Genomic DNA, 21,375 nt, shown 5'->3' with positions numbered 1-21,375 from the left:
AGTCTTCACTCTTCTTCTTGTCCTCCAATGTCCTTCAATGCTGTAGTCTCAATCCCAATCTTGTAGCAGTCTGCCTGCAGGGTCCTTTTCTACCTTTCTGACTTTTCTTTCTAGGGACTCCACTGAACCTCTGGGCAGTCCTAACTTTGATTTACTTAGATCCCTCTCATTACTTCCCATAGTGCATTGTTATTCATTCATGTCAGCCCCAAATATTTAGAAATATGGTCTACCCAATACACCAATGCACACACCTTCCAGGGACTCAGAGGCAACCCAAAGCCACCACTCTGTTAAGATACATAGCCGGGCAGTGGTGGCCTACACCTTTAATCCCAGCACTCAGGAGGCAGAGGCAGGTGGATATCTGTGAGTTTGAGGCCAGCCTGGTCTACAAGAGCTAGTTCCAGGACAGGCTCCAAAGCTACATAGAAACCCTATCTCGAAAAACCAAAAAAAAAAAAAAATACATAGAGGGCAAAAGAAACCAAGGAAAGGAACACTCATTTAACAAAGACAGGACAGGGTATCAACATCTAGTATCACTACCAACCCAAACATAAATGCCAAGATGCCAGCACAAATCACATTTATTAAAACACAAGAAAGATTGCTTCATAAGAACCCAGCAACCATACTACACTGTTTTAATAAGTGCAATATAGCTGAAGTAGAAAACAATATCTTCAAAATAGCTATCATTTAAAAGATATGAATAAATACATCATTTAACAAAGCCTGAAAACAGAAAAAAGTGAAATAATAAAAGCAGTTGAAGACATGAAAGTAGAAATAGAATCAAATAGGCCAAACTGGAGTAGAACTGGAATTGAAAAATTTAAGAAGTCAAACAAAACCCTCAGAGGTAAGCCTCACTAACAGATTATAAGACTTGGAACAGTGAATCCTCAACATCAAAGATACAATAGAATGCATGGATACTTAATTCAAAGAAAAATTCCAGGCACAATGCCTCCAGGAAACCTGGGACACTATGAAAACACCAAATTTAAGAATCTTATGTCAAATGAACATTAAATATCTCCAACAAAATCCTAGGGGAAAATTTCTATGACATAAAGAAGGAGGTACCTATAAATGTAGAAGCATCATAAAATTAACAAATAGACTAGACAAGAAAAGAAATTCCCTGCAGCACATAATAGTTAAAACACTAGTTTAACAGTACAAAGTGAGAATATTACAAAGCTACTAAGGAGAACACAAACAATGTATTAGGTGAGATACATTAGAAAAATGCATGGTTTCTTAATGAAGACACTAAAAGCCAGAAGCGTCTGGATGGATGTCCTACAAATGCTTAAAAGACTACAGATGTGTCAGTCAAGACTACTATACTGACCAAAACTTCCAATAGTAATAGATGGAGAAGAAAACATTCCAGGATAAAACCAAACTTATGCAGTATATAACTACAAATGCAGCTCTAGAGAAGATGCTAGAAGAAAAACTCCAAAGTGAAAAGGTTAATCACAACTGAGAAAACACAAAGAATAAATAATCCCAGTCCAGAAAATCACATACTGGGGAGCAGGAGTGCACACCTTAGAAACAGATTAGCAAGAATCATGAACATTGCTCATAATATCTCTCAATGTCAATGATATCATTTTCCCAATAAAAAGTCACTGGCAGATAGATTCAGATTAGAAACTATTCTGCTGCTGCATCCAAGAAACACATCATAGTATCAAAGATAGTTATCAGTTCAATATAAAAAGTGGAAAAAGATATTAGAATCAAATGGACTCAAGAGCAAGCTGATGTAGACATTTTAAAATCTGGCAAAATAGAATTGAAACCAAAACAAAACAGAAAATATAAGGAAGGATGTTGCATACTCATCTAGGTAAAAAGAAAAGGGGGGATAATGCAGTTACTGCTCTGGATCCTATCTGACAACCAAGGTTTAAAGCTGGATTAAACAACAACAGAAACAACAGGAAGCTTCCAAACTCAGAAACTGAACAATGTACTACTGAATGAAAAATGGGTCAAGACCGAAATGAAGAAACAAAAACTTGTCCCACCACATCAGTACCCACCAGAGCCTTGGCCCAGACTGCCCCTGGAGAGGTAAGTGTCTGGGTCCCTGCATAGACAGCTCAACTCTCTAAGTCCTTGAACAGGGAAAAACACCCCCATTCTCCTACCCCCACATACCAACCCCTGAAGACCCAGAGCAGCCTTCACATACCCACTGCCATTCCCCCACACAAAGAAATCACAAATGTAATACAGCACATAAACAAAGTCAACCTCCAAAAATCATTATAAAGAAAATAATATTGAAAAACTGAATGTCTTCTCAGAATGGAAAACAGACAAAACTCAGGATTTAACATGATAAGGTGACATGATGAAGGAACTAACTATACTGCAGCTTGCTGAGCAGGGAGAAATGAAACTATTTTTAAGTAAAAATTGGATATTAATCCCCTCATCCCTCTCTGTTGACTGTCTGAATAAGAAGATGAGAAAGTGAAGCACTTGAAATATGGATAGTGATGAGTATCTCACTGCAACTAGAGGAAGAGGACAAGCTCATATATAGACTGAATGCATCTGTTCATTTCAGGTTAACTTTATTGTCACTTTGAATCCCCACAACAGCATGAGAATGGCTGTTTTTATACATTTCTAAGGATGTATATTTGTTGTAACACATAAAGATGAGTGAATTCATCAGGTTCCAACAGTGTGAATTCCAATCTAGAAAAATTACCTCAGGACCAGGGCAGTATATATGTCAGGTGTGTATGTGTGGGGGGGTGTAGGTGTTATTAGAAACTACAGGTTGATGTCAAGGTTTTCTTTAAAGACATCACTACCTTACTTTGTAAGAAAGCTCACTGAACATTGAGCTCACATACTCAACCTAAGACCAGCAAAACTTCCGGGATTGTTTGGTCTTTGCATCCACAGAACTGGAGTGATTGGAATGACTTGCCAGGCCTGGATTATTCTGGAGGCTGGAATTCAAGTTTCCATTCTTACAGTGCAGTTGTTTTACAAACTAAGCCATATAACATCAACAGGATCAACCATCAACAAATGCTTTGTCCATGAAAACACTTTGTGTCTATAGAAATGAATAACAGAAAAGCAAAGGGGACTTACCCACACGATAAACAAGATAGCAGTCACAACTGTGGGTGAATAAAGACTCTAGCTAAAAATTGTGTAACAGTGGGAAACAATTAAATGAGGCTGAGAGTAGAGGTGGTGGACATCAGTTACAGTCAGCATAAATGTGGCTATGATAGTGTTCACATGTAACCACAGTGCTCATCAGTTGAAGGCAAGAAGATCAGAAGTTTATAGATTTTCTCCATAACCTAGGAAGTCTAAGGCCAATTTGGGTGCATAAATACATGTCTCCTGATATCCAAAGGAGCTGTATCAGTTTGCACTCCCACCAGCAATTCAGGAGTGTTCCCTTTACCCCACAGTCTCTCCAGTGAGGCAGTTAGTGACATTTTAAGACACTGGAGAGAGGGGGAAAGATGTTTGGAATTTTAATCTATCTTCTGGTCAACTATGTGTTGACAACAGCAATGCTTTTCTGTATATCTAGGTATCCCCTCTTACAAATTAGCTATAACTATTGTCTATCTATCTGTCTATCTGTGTGTCTGTCTGTCTGTCTGTCTACCCATCCATCCATCCATTCACCCACCTATTCATCCACCCACCCACCCGACAAAGCAACCACCCACCCACCTCATCTCACCCATCCCACCTAATCCACCTATCTATCTATCTATCTATCTATCTATCTATCTATCTATCTATCTATCAACTCACCTACCTACCTATATCTGGCTACCAAGTACCAATTACTTTTGCTGTTTATTGGAGTGAAGGAGTGAAAAACTTGCTCCACTGTATTGCTTTATCATGATTTCCCAAGCATTCCCTCTGTCCATAAGACCTGTGGTCTTTGTAAATTAATATGCACTGACTGCCATATTACTCAGTTATTCAAATTCTAAAAATCTGTTTCCTCTTGGGATCAATATACATACCAATGTATGTGTGCACACATAGCAGATTAGTTTTGAGAACTAACAATAAATCTGCTTATAGGGTTTGTAGCCTGAAAACCATTATAGTATATCACCTTCCTCTTTAATGAATGACAAACACAAATATGAATGATTTGTGGAAAAGTAGAGTCTGTTGAAATTAGACAACCTCTGTTTCAAAAGGAAGTATATGTCTCATGCCTTCCTAGGAGGAAGTCCGAGACACTCTATGTTGCATTTTGTGGTAGCATCATGGGAACTGAACTCAGAGAAACACTATGACAGTCACTCTCTAAACATTCTTAGAATATATTCTTACCTTTATTGTATTTACCAGTCTAGATGTGGAGAGATTACCAAGGTTGAAGAAGTTCCTTCCACAGAAAGATTCTAGACTCTGTTTCCTTCTTCTGGAGTTGGGATTTGTCTTCAGGAACTGAGTAGATGCTTCTGACCCAGAGGAGGCTTATAAAAACATTGAGAAGACCTTATGACTTCCAGTATGTATTCTGGTACCAAGTTGCTCATCAGATACCTTCAAGTGCAGATGTCCACTAAGATGTTTCTTGGCATCTGCCCCAATTACACTCATATATCAGCCTCTCCCATCACATCCTTTTAGGTCTACCACTCTTTAAATATTTGCTCCTTCCTCCTTTAAGGACCAACTCCCATCATAGGTAACAACATTGAGCAATGTCTGCTTGTGGTGTGTGACTAAAAAACTGAAACATAGGCATATCATGTCTCACAAATCAGCCTGTTCCATTGGATCCTAACTTGTCCAACTCCATGTAACTGTTGTTCTCTCCATTAGGGACTAATCCCCACCATAGCACCATTGAGCAGTATAAGCTTGGGGTGTGTTACTTTATAGCTGAAACATAAGCATATTTTACCTCATATATCAGCATCCATCATCCTTTATTAAATGATCCATCTCAGTGTAAGTAAACATTCTTCTCTCCACTAAGGAACAATCCCCATTATAAAATCATTGAGCAGTGCCAACATAGGGTGTGTCACTGTATTACTGAAGCATAAACACACCATGTAGCTGATGTGGGATTCCTCTCTGTATGCTGTGAATACCATTGGTTAATAAAGAAACTGGCATGGCCTGATAGGGTAGAACAGAGCTAGGTGGGAAAAACTAAATTAAATGTTTGGAGAAAGAAGGCGGAGTCAGGGAAGAAGCCATGGAACCACCTCCAGAGGCAGACATGCTGAAACCTGGTTGGTAAGCCACCGCCATGTGGAGATATACAGATTAATAGAGATGAATTAAATTAATATGTAAAAGTTGGCCAATAAGAACTTAGAGCTAATGGGCCAAGTGGTGATTTAATTAACATAGTTTCTGTGTAATTATTTCAGGAGTCTGGGAAGCCTGGAAATGAACTAGCGGCCTATTTACTACATGTATCCTTGAAGGGTTCTGCATGAAGGTGGTGTCACTATTGATACTGCCTCTTCCAGATCAGTACTGCACTAAATGTGGTTTTCTTTCAATGGCATTCAACCTGATAGTTTCCTTGAATGCCCTACGGGTATCCTAAGTTCCAGCTCACACCCATCTTCACACTCTTTTACTACCATCTCCAAACAGAAATGCTATTTTTGTTTTATATTGTCAATGTGATGAAGTGTGTTAGCCCATCTATCTCGTGATTTGGAGAGTTTAGCATTTGTACATTTTATACCACTACATAAAATTTGCTAATCTCTACTTTGTAAAGGCTCAGAGTCTAAGTCCTTCTATGATTTGCCTTTAATATTCTTCAAATCACAGGCACCATAGGTTCCCATTCAGATTTTTTTAAAATGTCATTTCACTTTGAATAAATGAAGTACATGTCCTCTGGAAGCCATTGAAAGAAGGCTGTGCTTTAGATATGGCTTAACCATGTCCTACCCAGCCAGTGCTGGGCAATTGTTCACTCTGTATGACAGTTTTGAGGGGATCTATGGCACTTATAAGAATGGTTAAATAGGAATACTCTCAGTTGTACTCTAGAAAACCAATCCTACTTACCGCACTTTTTGCTGATGGTGAAATATGCATAAATAGTCATTACTGGGAGATAAGCAGATGATTTTTAATACCTCCTGATCAAGGAATTAATAGGAGTAAACTGGGCTGATTCTGTCTCCGTCTTTTTCAGGTCAACACACTGATGTGGCTGAGTAATGTTGACTACAGAACAATGCTGCCTTTTAATTAAGAGAAAAACATTTTAAACATTATTAGGACTGATGCTTTATGGATTTCAGTTGACTTTAATAAACATCATTTTAATTAATTATGTTACAATTTTTATTTTGTAGCCACATTTATATTTTTGCCCTTGAGAAAAATTTCCATTCATAAATTTCAAGCTATTCTCAAGGAAAAAAATTATTAAAGTATGTGATTACACTATAAAAATAGTAATACTGAAATAAAAGGCAAACAATGAAAAATAAATTTGAGGAAAAATGATCTAATGATAATGAAAACTTGGCAGACATAACATGTGTCATAACACTGGTGTGACCTTTCTGCTGAACTGAACCTCTCTGGAATTCCCCAGGACACTAGGGTGCAGGTGAGAGGATTTGAGCTTTCCTGTCCTGTCATCTGATGAAACTGTTGGCAACACTTCTCCATCTGCCTGGTCATTCATCACTATTTCTAAGGGACAACTATGGCTGTGATCTTTCTAGTGACAGCTCTTACCCTTTTCATTTCAAGCCTAGGAGTAAAACCCTGACTTAGTGCACTCTATAAATATTCACCATGCATTTCCATTTTTCCCAACTCTGCCCATCTTTATGGATCATCTCATCCTGAGGTAGCACTTCAATGGCTCTAGTCTGAATGGATGTTTCTCTTGGTGGTTTATCACATGCATCATACAAATGTTTTGAAGAAACAAGCAAAGTACTGAAATCTGTTTGGCAGCCCTCAGCTCTGAGAAGCAATACATACACACAGTCTTTTCCTTAAATCAATGTCAGAGGATGTCTTCTGTTCATGGCATCAAATGTGAATGTTCAGGGTGAAAATGGGACTATGTTTGAAGGGAGAACATTTCAGAGGGAAGCTTGTCTCTTTCTCTGTACGAAGTTCCAGGCCCCTGCATGTAGTACTCTGTGGTAGAATCAGGACTTTGTGAGCTCAGAGAAAACAGAAAACCTGAACTCTCTGGAAGCTGATGTAATATACCCTGATCTTTACTTCATGTTCCATTTCATAAAGGGGAATTGGCCAGTTAATAAGAAGAGGGAGTCTTTCTTAGAGTGAGTTACTCCACAGTTCACAACCTTGTTCCTTAATTCAGTAGACGCTCTTAGGATGTAAGTGTGGCCAACATTAACTATAGATTTATAGCTGAGGCTTATAAAATCTCTGATATGATATGTGACTTCCTATACATGTGCTGGAGCAAATCACAGATCAGAAACATTTAAGTCCAGGTCCTAACTAAGATGTTTGTTGGTTATTTCCCTGTTCCACTCACACATCAACCTCTTCCATTAATATTTGTTACACATCTCTAAGTACCTGATTTTTCTCTGATTGAGAATTCCAAAATAGGTAGCAAAATCAAGCATTGTTAGCTGTGTTCTAGGGATTTATGATTCAAGTGTATTATGTAGTGATGAGCGGCAGGCTGTGTTCCTGCTGCCTGGCTCCTGGCCACCTGGCTAGCTTATGACCCGAAATAACAACACTCAAATTGTATTCTTTTTTATGGTTTATTTTTTTATATTTAAAAATTTCCATCTCCTCCCCTCCTCCTCCCGCTTCCCTCGCCTCCCCTCCACCCATACCCTTTCCCTCTCCAGGCCAAGGAGCCATTGGGGTTCCCTACTCTATGTTAAGACCAAGGTCCTCCCAACTCCCCCCAGGTCCAGAAAGGTGATCAACCAAGCTGAGAAGGCTCCCACAGAGCCCGTCCATGCAGAAGAATCAAAGCCCAGCGCCATTGTCCTTGGCTTCTCAGTCAGCCTCCACCATTGGCCACATTCAGAGAGTCCGGTTTGGTCTCATGTTCCATCAGTCCCATTCCAACTGGAGTTGGTGATCTCCTGTTAGTTCTGTCCCACCGGCTCCATGAGTGAACGCACCCCTCACGATCCTGACTTTCTTTCTCATGTTCTCCCTCCTTCTGCTCCTCATCAGGACCTTGGGAGCTCAGTCCAGTGCTCCAATGTGGGGCTCAGTCATTTTCTTCATCTATCGCCAGGTGGAGGTTCTATGGTGATAAGCAAGAAATTCATCAGTATGGCTATAGGAACTGGCCTTTTCAGGCTCCCTCTCCTCAGCTGCCCAAGGAACTAGCTGGGGGTGTCTCCCTGGAAACCCGGGAACCCCTCTAAAGTCAAGTCACTTGACAACCCTCAGATGGCTCCCTAAATTAAGATATATGCTTCCCTGATCCACCTTTCCTGTATCCCAAGCATCCCATTCCTCCGAGCTCCCCCATTCTCCCCTTCAAGCTTTTCTCTCCCCATCTTCCCTTGGCCCTGTCTCACCCCACCCTCAAGTTCCAAATTTTTGCCCGGCGATCGTGTCTACTTCCAATATCCAGGAGTATTATGATATGTTTTTCTTTGGGTTCACCTTCTTATTAACTTCTCAAGGATCCCAAATTATGAGCTCGATGTCCTTTAATTATGGCTAGAAACCGATTATGAGTGAGTACATCCCATGTTCATCTCTTTGGGTCTGGGTTACCTCACTCAGAATAGTGTTTTCTATTTCCATCTATTTGCATGCAAAATTCAAGATGTTATTGTTTTTTACCGCTGAGTAGTATTCTAACATGTATATATTCCACAGTTTCTTCATCCATTCTTCCACTGAAGGGCATCTAGGTTGTTTCCAGGTTCTGGCTATTACAAACAATGCTGCTATGAACATAGTTGAACAAATGCTTTTGTAGTATGATTGGGCATCTCTTGGGTCAATTCCCAATAGTGGAATTGCTGGGTCCTGGGGTAGGTTGATCCCGAATTTCCTGAGAAACCGCCACACTGCTTTCCAAAGTGGTGACACAAGTGTAATTCCCACCAGCAATGGATGAGTGTACCCCTTACCCCACAAACTCTCCACCAAAGGCTATCATTGGTGTTTTTGATTTTAGCCAATCTGACAGGTGTAAGATGGTATCTCAGCGATGTTTTGGTTTTCATTTCCCTGATAGCTAAGGAAGTTGAGCATGACCTTAAGTGTCTTTTGGCCATTCGAACTTCTTCTGTTGAGAATTCTCTGTTCAGTTCAGCGCCCCATTTTTTAATTGGGTTAATTAGCATTTTACCGTCTAGTCTCTTGAGTTCTTTATATATTTTAGAGATCAGGCCTTTGTCAGTTGCAGGGTTGGTGAAGATCTTTTCCCAGTCAGTAGGCTGCCTTTGTGTCTTAGTGACAGTGTCCTTTGTTTTACAGAAGCTGCTCAGCTTCAGGAGGTCCCATTTATTCAATGTTTCCCTTAATGTCTGTGCTGGTATGGTTATACGTAGGAAACGGTCTCCTGTGCCCATTTGTTGTAGAGTACTTCCCACTTTCTCCTCTATCAAGCTCAGTGTGTTCAGATTAATATTGAGGTCTTTAATCCATTTGGACTTGAGTTTTGTGCATGGTGATAGATATGGATCTACTTTCATTCTTCTACAGGTTGGCAACCAGTTATGCCAGCACCATTTGTTGAAGATGCCTTCTTTCTTCCATTGTGTACTTTTGGCTCCTTTATCAAAAATCAGGTGTTCATAGGTTTGTGGATTAAGATCCGTGTCTTCTATTTGATTCCATTGGTCGACTTCTCTGTTTTTATGCCAATACCAAGCTGTTTTCAATACTGTAGCTCTGTAATAGAGTTTGAAGTCAGGGATGGTAATGCCTCCAGAAGTTCCTTTATTGTATAAGATTGTTTTGGCTATCCTGGGTTTCTTGTTTTTCCATATAGAGTTGATTATTGTCCTCTCAAGATCTGTGAAGAATTTTGATGGTACCTTGATGGGGATTGCATTGAATCTATAGATTGCTTTTGGTAGAATTGCCGTTTTTACTATGTCGATCCTCCCAATCCATGAGCAAGGGAGATCCTTCCATTTCCTGGTAACCTCTTCAATTTCTTTCTTCAAAGACGTAAAGTTCTTGTCAAATAAATCCTTCACTTCCTTGGTTAGAGTTACTCCCAGATATCTTATGCTATTTGTGGCTATTGTGAAAGGTGATACTTCTCTGATTTCCCTCTCTGCTTCCTTATCCTTTGTGTATAGGGGGGCACCTGAGTTTTTGGAGATGATTTTGTATCCTGTCACATTACTGAAGGAGTTTGTAGGAGTTCTTTGGTGGAGTTTTTGGGGTCGCTTATGTACACTATCATATCATCTGCAAATAACAAAAGTTTAACTCCTTCCTTTCCAATTCGAATCCCCTTGATTCCCTTATGTTGTCTTATTGCTATTGCTAGAACTTCAAGCACTATATTGAAGAGGTAAGGAGAGAGTGGACAGCCTTGTCGTGTTCCTGAATTTAGTGGGATGGCCTTGAGTTTGTCTCCGTTTAATTTGATGTTAGCTGTCGGCTTGCTGTAAATAGCCTTTATTATATTTAGGAATGACCCTTGTATCCCTAATCTCTCCAAGACCTTTATCATAAAGGGGTGCTGAATTTTGTCAAATGCTTTTTCTGCATCTAATGAGATGACCATATGGTTTTTACCTTCAGTTTATTTATATGATGGATTACATTGATAGATTTTTGTATGTTGAACCAGCCCTGCATCTCTGGGATGAAGCCTACTTGATCATAGTGGATAATTTTTCTAATGTGTTCTTGGATTCTGTTTGCCAGTATTTTATTGAGAATTTTTGCATCAATGTTCATGAGTGTGATTGGCCTGTAATTCTCTTTCTTGGTTGAGTTTTTGTGTGGTTTAGATATCAGGGTAACTGTAGCTTCATAAAAGGAATTTGGCAGTGACTCTTGTGTTTCTATATTATGAAATACTTTAAGGAGTATAGGTATTAGGTCTTCTTGGAAGTTCTGGTAGAATTCCACATTGAATCCATCTGGTTCTGGGCTGTTTTTGGTAGGGAGGTTTTTGATAACAGTTCCTAATTCTTCGTGACTAACAGGACTATTTAGATTGTTCACCTGGTCCTGGTTTAACTTTGGTATATGGTGCTTATCTAACAAATGTCCATTTCTTTTACATTTTCCAATTTTGTGGCATACAGGCTTTTGTAGTAAGATCTAATGATTCTCTGAATTTCCTCTGTGTCTGTGGTTATGTCCCCCTTTTCATTTCTGATCTTATTAATTTGCGTGTTCTCTCTCTGCCATTTGATTAGTTTGGCTAGGTGTTTGTCAATCTTGTTGATTTTCTCTAAGAACCAGCTCTTTGTTTCAGTGATTCTTTTTTCATTTAATTAAAGAATTATTTTAAAATTATTTTACAAGCAAAGATTTACACTGTAAAAGAAAAATTAACTGTAGATATTGCAATTGTAAGGGTTTCAAAAGTTCAATAGATGCACACAAAAACAACAGTGTGGCATGCAGATTTTGAGTTGATAGATTTACAGAATATTACGTATAAAACAACCTAAGTAGGGAGTACTTATCTTCCCCAATCATTGAGAAGATAGCTATATCATTTTGCTGTTGTAAAGAGAGGATCAAATAATACACTTTCAATTCAATGGCTAATGCTAGATAACAGTACTGAGGAGTTTTGCTTTAGTTTGACTCACACTGACAAACCCTCATGTATTGACTAGATTAAGAAAATGCTTTGGTAATACCTTTTAGTGTTTCTCATCTTTCTGCCTTTAAAAGTTTTTAAGATTGTTATCAGCACATTAATTTTAAGTATAACTTAATACTACATCATAATTTTATATAAAATTCAAAATTTGAAACAATGGAATATATTTTTTCAGGACAATAACATTATTGTAAATTAAATAATCTTAGAGTAATTTATAAAATGCAAGTCAATATTCTTCAAGAAATGACATTGAACATTTAAAATATGTCAGGAATTGAATCTCTTACTGATGATGAACACCATTTCAGTGATTCTTTGGATTGTTTTCTGTGTTTCAATTTTGTTGATTTCTGCCCTCAGTTTGATTATTTCCAATCTTCTACTCCTCCTAGGTGAGTCTGCTTCTTTTTTTTTCTAGAGCTTTCAGGTGAGCTGTCAAGTCTCCAATGAATGCTTTCTTCGTTTTCTTTAAGTGGGCACTTAGCGCTATGAACTTTCCTTTTAGCACTGCCTTCATTGTGTCCCATAGGTTTGAGTATGTTGTGTCCTTGTTTTCATTAAATTCAAGAAAGACTTTAATTTCTTTCTTATTTCTTCCTTGACCCAGGTGTGGTTCAGTAGTTGGCTGTTCAGTTTCCATGAGTTTGTAGGTTTTCTGGGGGTAGCATTGTTGTTGAATTCTAATTTTAATCCATGGTTATCCAATAAGACACAGGTGGTTACTAATATGTTTTTGTAACTGTGGAAGTTTGCTTTGTTACCAAGTATATGGTCAATTTTCGAAAAGGTTCCATGAGCCGCAGAGAAGAAGGTGTATTCTTTCCTATTTGGGTGGAATGTTCTATAGATGTCTGTTAAATCCATTTGGTTCATTACCTCTATTAAGTCTTTTAATTTTCTGTTAGGTTTCTGTCGAATTGACCTGTCCATTGGTGAGAAAGGAGTGTTGAAGTCTCCAACTATTATTGTGTGTGGTTTGATGGCTATCTTGAGTTCTAGTGATGTTTCTTTTACATAAGTGGGTGATTTTATATTAGGGGCATAGATATTCAGGATTGAGACTTCATTCTGAAGGATTTTTCCTGTAATGAGTATAAAGTGTCCCTTTCCATCTCTTCTGATTGATTTTAGTTTGAAGTCAACTTTGTTAGAAATTAGTATGGCCACACGTGCTTATTTCTTAGGTCCGTTTGCTTGATAAATCTTTTCCCAACCCTTTACTCTGAGTAGATGTCTGTCTTTGTGGTTGGGGGTTTTTCTTGTAAACAGCAGAATGTTGGATCCTGTTTTCGTATCCAATCTCTTAGCCTGTGCCTTTTTATAGGCGAATTTAGTCCATTAATATTAAGTGATATTAATGACCAGGGGTTGTTAACTCCGGTCATTTTTTTTTGTAGTAGAGTTTGTGTGTTTCCCTTCTTCTAGTTGTTCTGGTGAAGGGTTGCTTGATGTCTGAGTTATTTTGGGCATTGTTGGACTCCTTGGTTTGTGATTTTCCTTCTATTACTTTCTGCAAGGCTGGATTTGTGGCTACGTATTGTTTAAATCTGTTTTTGTCCTGGAATATCTTGTTTTATCCATCGATGGTGAATGCAGGCTTTGCTGGGTATAGTAGTCTAGGCTTGCATCCATGTTCCCTTAGTGTCCATAGCTCATCTATGTAAGAACTTCTGGCTTTCATGGTTTCCATAGAGAAGTCAGGTGTAATTCTGATAGGTTTCCCTTTATATGTTACTTGACCTTTTTCCTTTGCAGCTCTTAATATCTGTTCTTTATTCTGTATGTTTTGTGTTTTGATTATTGTATGTCATGGGAATGCTTTCTTTTGATCCAGTCTATTTGGTGTTCTGTAGGCTTCTTGTACCTTCATAGGAATATCCTTCTTTAGGTTGGGGAAATTTTCTTCTATAATTTTGTTGAATATGTTTTCTGGGCCTTTGAGTTGTAATTCTTCTCCTTCTTCTACCCCAATTATTGTTAGGTTTGGTCTTTTCATGGTGTCCCAGATTTCCTGGATATTTTGTGTTGAGAATTTGTTGGATTTGTTTTGTTCTTTGATCTGTGAGTTTATTTCCTCTATAGTATCTTCAGAGTCTGAGATTCTTCCTTCCATCTCTTGTATTCTGTTGGTAATACTTGTCTCTGTAGTTTAGTTCATTCACTCAGAATTTCCATTTCCTTTCTTCCCTCGGATTGTGTTTTCTTCATTACCTCCATTTCATTTTTCAGGTCCTGTACTGTTTCCCTTACCTGTTTGATTGCTTTTTCTTGTTTTTCTTGGGTATCTTTGAGAGATTTATTTATTTTGTCTACTTTTTGTTTGTCATCTCCATTTCTTTATGGCAGTTTTTTACCTCCTGTTTAAGGTCCTCTTTTATCTTCATAAAGTACTGTTTAAGGTTGATTTCTGCTATTTCTTCTGGAGTAGGGTGTTCAATTCTTGTTGTTTCGGGATGCCTGGATTCCAGTGATGTCATGTTGCCTTTCTGGTTGTTGGAGGAGTTCTTGCTTTGGTGACTGTCCATCTCTTCCTTCAAATGGAGCTAGGAGAGACTTGGTGACTTGATCTAATCCTTGCTCTGACTGAATCTGGGTGGATCTCCTCAGTGCCAGAGCAGGAGCTATTCCTTGCAGCACAATCTGAAGGAGCCTGCACTCCCTTGCCGGGCTCCTCAGACCTGCCTGGAGGGCAGCCTCTCACCCCTCTGGGTAGGTGGCCTTGGTACAGGGTCAGGACACTTGAATACACTAGGAAAGGCCATCCAGATGGGACTCCACAGCACTGAATCAGGGATTCCTGGTAGCTGAGGGACGCCTCCCAGATGTGTCTTCTGGTATTAAGATCCAATGTCTTTGCTCCCAGATGTGTCTTCTGGTCCTAATATCCTGTGTCTTTCTCCCAAATGTGTCTTCTGGTCCTAATATCCAGTGTCTTTGCTCCCAGATGTGTCTTCTGGTCCTCCCAGATGTGTCTTCTGGTCGTAATATCCAGTGTCTTTTCTGGCCAGGGAGTTCCGGAGAGGGCTTACCTTGCTGCAGGCAGGCTCCCAGATGTGTCTTCTGGTCCTATTATCCAGTGCCTTTGCTCCCAGATGTGTTTTCTGGTCCTAATATCCAGTGTCTTTGCTGGCCAGGGAGTTCTGGAGAGGACCTACCTTGCTGCAGGCAGGCTATTGAAACAAAGAAACTCTCGCCCACTGGTTGCACTCGCTATGCAGTCCCAGCACCCTGATCGGGCAGAGCTGGAGATGTTATGAACCCAAAGAGGGGAGGAGGAAGGGATGGTTTTTCTGGGTGCAGGCTGGGTGGAGTCAGAAGATGGAGGCAGTAGCCAGGGAGACTAGCCCCAGCCAGAAGACTAGAAAGTGTAGGGGGACAGGGAGTGGCTGTGCTCCGTTTCCCAGGCTCCTGCCGAGGGGTCAGGAAGTCACTCACCTCTCAGATGTGTCTTCTGGTCCTAATATCCAGTGTCTTTGCTGGCCAGGAAGTTCCAGAGAGGGCCTACCTTGCTGCAGGCAGGCTATTGAAACAAAGAAACTCCTGCCCACCGGTTGCACTCCCTATGCAGTCCCAGTTCCCTGATCGGGCTGAGCTGGAGATGTTATAACAGCTGTGTCATTGTATTAAAACAACTGAATAGGATATGCCATGTCCTTGGTTTTCTTAAATTTCAGTTTTCTTTGGAGTGTTTCTGCAAATTAATGAATGTTTCCTCAGTAATTTATTTGGACAGTGTTCTAGTTTGTTTTACTGTGGCTTGGCAAAACACTCTGGTGAAAAGCAACTGATGTGAAGAAAGGATTTGTATGTCTTCCACTTGCATGTCACAGTCCATCACTGAGGATGGCATGTCAGGAACTCAAGCGGGACCTGAAACAGTAACCACAGAGAAAACTGCTTACTGGCTCATTCCTCGGATTGATCATTCTTCATGATTACCTAGCATTCACATAGAGTTCAGGACTCTAATTTAGAGATTATGCCAAGCACAGAGGAATGGGCCATCCCTCTCCCCCAAAGACATGCCTATAACCCAATCTGATCCAAGTAATTTCCTAATGGAGATGTCTCCTCTCAGATGAATCTAGGCTGTGTCAATATGACAATTACAGCTTACCAGGACAACTGATCCCTTGCCAATTTGACATACAAGCATCTCACTGTTAAACCATACTCCATCCTCTCTTGTCCTCAAAATATCCTAGTAACATCACAGTATAAAAAAAGTACAGCCTTAAAAGTCCCAAACTCCTTAAAACTTCCAATGCTTTAAATGTTCATTATCAACTTAAGAGTCTAATATCTGAGCACAGTTAAAGTGTGAGTAGATTGTCTACCCATGGCTTCATTTCAAAGCCATGATTAGCTTCCCAGGAACATGTCTTTTCTCTTCTTTCCCCTTCCTTTATCTTGAATAGTCCAGGAAAAGTTGAATGATGTTAACAAGGCTCTTTCCCATTGTAACAGAACTTTTGTCACATTTACATAATTTACAGAAATTCAAAATATTTATTACAGGATTGAGATATATTTACATTGCATTTTCTATAGAATTCTATGTTAAATTTAAATATTGCAATATTTTATAATTTCAGTGAAGTTCAAATAAGAGATCCTCCAAACCAAATCAAGATATAAAATTCTTTTCATAAGGTTCTGTGAGTTCCCATTGCCTTCTCTAGTCATTTTTCTTTCATCATAGGTTTGCACTTTCCCCTTTTATTTTTTTAAATAAACAATATATGGGTTTGTAAAGAGCACTCAGTGTTTAGAAACACTTACTGTTTTTTTTTTCACTAACTCTTGGAGTTTGGTTTCCAGAACTTATGTGAAACTGCTTTCAACCACATGCAACTCTAGATCTTGGGAATCTACTGATCTTGTGGCCTCTACAGGCAGCCTCATGCACTGGTGAATAGAGACACATACATAAAACTAAAAATTAAATATTAAAAACCATAGAAAAAATTGAAACAGCAAACCAAGATTTTATAGATATATGCGTTAAAAGGGGTGAAGAGCCTCGAAATTCCAGCCATACATTATGACTTGATTAACTTGTGGGGAACAGGCTGGGATATTGTGATTCTCACAGGGAGGGAGAGGGACAGGAAAGAAGCAGCAGTACCTGACAAGATACCACAGGGCTTGGGTGACCCAAATCCAGTTCAATGGATTTGACAAAACACAGCACATTTTGTTCTCAGACTCACATGTATGTTAGCACTGATAATCTAAATCCATCCTGTGTCCTCTCATTTCCTGCCATCACTCCCAGAAAACACCAACATTTTTTATGTTATTATAGAGCAATGCTTCTGTACCTTCTTATTGTTTTCATACTTTAATATAGTTCCCTATGTTGTAGTGACCCTCAAACCATAAAATTGTTTTGTTGCTACTTTATAACTGTAATGTTGTTACTATTATGAATTGTAATGGAAATATCTGATATTCAAGTTATCTAATATATTACCCAAAGGGATTGCAGCACACAGGTTGCCAACCATTTCTCTGAGTTTACTCTCATAGCACTTACATAATTGAAAGAAAGTTGGTCTATTAGACCAACTTCACTGAGTTATTGTTGAGCCTTCTCTCATGACTTCTCATAGTGTGCTCATTTATTATTGATACTATATAATGTTTTGTTTCTGTAGATGTTCCACTGTTTACTTATCCACTTGCATATGAAGAACATTTGATCACTTCTAGACTGGCAAAGGAATTAAGAGGTGGAAACTATTAAAATAATGCTTCTGAGGTGCTGATAATTGATTCCAGGGACTTATGCATGCTAAGTAAGTCTCTCAGTAAGGCTCTGACAATGGGCTTTAGCTCTAAGTACTTGTGTAGACAATTACATGGCAGTATATTTTTATTGAATTTCATGAGTTCTTAGGAACTTGGCTAGCATTTCCGATGATAAACCTCTATTTTGTATGGTTAGAAAAATTCATGTAACCTTATAAGTGTCTGTAGACTTGTGTTCTACTCACTGTGTGTGAGAATTCCAACTGCAACAGAACTTGGTGTCATTAATGTTTTTACAATACAGTGGACATATTCCGGTATCTCATTGTGTTTCTCCTTAATTTTCAGTCCTTTATAGCATATAAGAACCTTATGTACACTTGAGACAAATGCATCTTCTTTTTAAAAGACTTGCTTCATTTAAAAATTATGTATATGTAGGGGGCATATGCAAATATTCAATGAGATAAGAAGAGAGCATCAGATCTTCTCCATATTCAGTACTGGTTGTTGTGAGCTGCTATACATGCATGCTTGGAAATGAACCAAGTTTTCATATGAAGAGCAGTACACACTTGAAACACTGAGCTGTCTCTCCAGCCTGACATCTGAGACCATAGCCCCAATATTTCCAGGGCCATCCTCTAAGCTTTGGCTGTTAAAAATCTCATGAAATTTCCAAATTTCTATGAGGCAAAATAACCAATCACTTGAAGCAAGGGGGAAGAAGAGAGTTCAAACAAATCCAAATCATGTTACTGTTGCCACACCTACCCAGTTGATGCCTTTGTCCATTTCCTATTAGATAAAATTATATATTAATAATAAGTACCTGCTCCCCCCCCTGCCTCATCCTCCCGTCTTTGGGGCCACAAAATCCCACAGCTCAGCCTGTTTGGGCTCTGGGGACCCGGAATTGAGTGTACCCAGGCCTGTGGGAGGTCCCCTCCTTCATTTGACTGCCTGGGGCAAGGTAGGCCTTTGTCTGAGAGCTGCTTGGCCTGCAAGGGGACCTGACAGTCTGCAGGAGGATCCATCATTCTTTGGGGTGAGTGAGGAATGAGTGCCCGAACCGCGGCAGCTGCCCGGAGAGGGACCACCGACTCTCCACAACTCCCCCTGTCACCAGCACACTTCCTGCTCTTCCTGCAGGGGTTATTCTCCCCGGATACTGCCTCTCTCTCCCTGTCCCTTCCCAGCTTGCACCCAGAATCCTTCCCCCCCTCCCCCTTCCTCATCCTCCCGTCTTTGGGGCCACAAAATCCCACAGCTCAGCCTGTTTGGGCTCTGGGGACCTGGAATTGATTGCACCCAGGCCGGTGGGAGGTCCTCTCCTTCATTTGACTGCCCGGAGCAAGGTAGGCCTTTGTCTGAGAGCTGCTTGGCCTGCAAGGGGACCTGACAGTCGGCAGGAGGATCCATCATTCTTTGGGGTGAGTGAGGAGTGAGTGCCCGAACCGCGGCAGCTGCCCGGAGAGGGACCTCCGACTCTCCACAACTCCCCCTGTCACCAGCACACTTCCTGCTCTTCCTGCAGGGGTTATTCTCCCCGGATACTGCCTCTCTCTCCCTGTCCCTTCCCAGCTTGCACCCAGAATCCTCCCCCCCTCCCCCTTCCTCATCCTCCCGTCTTTGGGGCCACAAAATCCCACAGCTCAGCCTGTTTGGGCTCTGGGGACCTGGAATTGAGTGCACCCAGGCCGGTGGGAGGTCCCCTCCTTCATTTGACTGCCCGGAGCAAGGTAGGCCTTTGTCTGAGAGCTGCTTGGCCTGCAAGGGGACCTGACAGTCGGCAGGAGGATCCATCATTCTTTGGGGTGAGTGAGGAGTGAGTGCCCGAACCGCGGCAGCTGCCCAGAGAGGGACCTCCAACTCTCCACAACTCCCCCTGCCACCAGCACACTTCCTGCTCTTCCTGCAGGGGTTATTCTCCCCGGATACTGCCTCTCTCTCCCTGTCCCTTCCCAGCTTGCACCCAGAATCCTCCCCCCCCTCCCCCTGCCTCATCCTCCCGTCTTTGGGGCCACAAAATCCCACAGTTCAGCCTGTTTGAGTTCTGGGGACCTGGAATTGAGTGCACCCAGGCCGGTGGGAGGTCCCCTCCTTCATTTGACTGCCCAGAGCAAGGTAGGCCTTTGTCTGAGAGCTGCTCGGCCTGCAAGGGGACCTGACAGTCGGCAGGAGGATCCATCATTCTTTGGGGAGGATCCATCATTCGTTGGGGACACCAAACACTTCCGCGCTCCTTTTGAAGGAAGAGATGGGCAGGCGCCAATGCAGGAGCTCCTCCAACAACATGAAAGGCAACATGACATCAACACAAGCCAGACATCCCGAAACAACAAGAATTGAACACCCTACCCCAGAAGATATAGAAGAAACCGACATTAAACAGTACTTTATGAAAATAATAGAGGACCTTAAACAGGAGGTAAAAAACTGCCATAAAGAAATGGAGATGACAAACAAAAAGGTAGACGAAATAAATAAATCTCTCAAAGATACCCAAGAAAAACAAGAAAAACAAGAAAAAGCAATTAAACAGGTAAGGGAAACAGTACAAGACCTCATAAATGAAATGGAGGTATTGAAGAAAACACAATCTGAGGGACGACTGGAAATGGAAACTCTGAGTAAACGAACAGAAACTTCAGAGACAAGTATTTCCAACCGAATACAAGAGATGGAAGAAAGAATCTCGGACTCTGAAGATACTATAGAGGAAATAAACTCACAGATTAAAGAAATAAACAAATCTAACAAATTCTTAACACAAAACATTCAGGAAATCTGGGACACCATGAAAAGACCAAACCTAAGAATAATTGGGGTAGAAGAAGGAGAAGAATTACAACTCAAAGGCCCAGAAAACATATTCAACAAAATTATAGAAGAAAACTTCCCCAACCTAAAGAAGGATGTTCCTATGAAGGTACAAGAAGCCTACAGAACACCAAATAGACTGGATCAAAAGAAAGCATCCCCACGCCATATAATAATCAAAACACAAAACATACAGAATAAAGAACAGATATTAAGAGCTGCAAAGGAAAAAGGTCAAGTAACATATAAAGGGAAACCTATCAGAATTACACCTGATTTCTCAATGGAAACCATGAAAGCCAGAAGAGCTTGGATAGATGTGCTACAGACACTTAGGGAACATGGATGCAAGCCTAGACTATTATACCCAACAAAGCTTGCATTCACCATTGATGGAGAAAACAAGATATTCCAGGACAAAAACAGATTTAAACAATACGCAGCCACAAATCCAGCCTTGCAGAAAGTAATAGAAGGAAAATCACAAACCAAGGAGTCCAACAACGCCGACAATAACTCAGGCATCTAGCGACCCTTCACCAGCACAACTAGAAGAAGGGAAACACACAAACTCTACTACTAAAGATGACTGAAGTTAACAACCACTGGTCATTAATATCACTTAATATCAATGGACTCAATTAACCTATAAAAAGGCACAGGCTAAGAGACTGGATACGAAAACAGAATCCAACATTTTGCTGTTTACAAGAAACACACCTCAACCACAAAGACAGACATCTACTCAGAGTAAAGGGTTGGGAAAAGGTTTATCAAGCAAATGGCCCTAAGAAACAAGCGGGTGTGGCCATACTAATTTCCAACAAAGTTGACTTCAAACTAAAATCAATCAGAAGAGATGGAAAGGGACACTTTATACTCATAACAGGAAAAATCCATCAGAATGAAGTCTCAATCCTGAATATCTATGCCCCTAATATAAAAGCTCCCACTTATGTAAAAGAAACACTTCTAGAACTCAAGGC

The sequence above is a fragment of the Arvicola amphibius genome, chromosome 12, assembly GCF_903992535.2.
Source record: "Arvicola amphibius chromosome 12, mArvAmp1.2, whole genome shotgun sequence".
NCBI lineage: Eukaryota > Metazoa > Chordata > Mammalia > Rodentia > Cricetidae > Arvicola > Arvicola amphibius.
Note: the sequence above shows the minus strand (reverse complement) of the source record.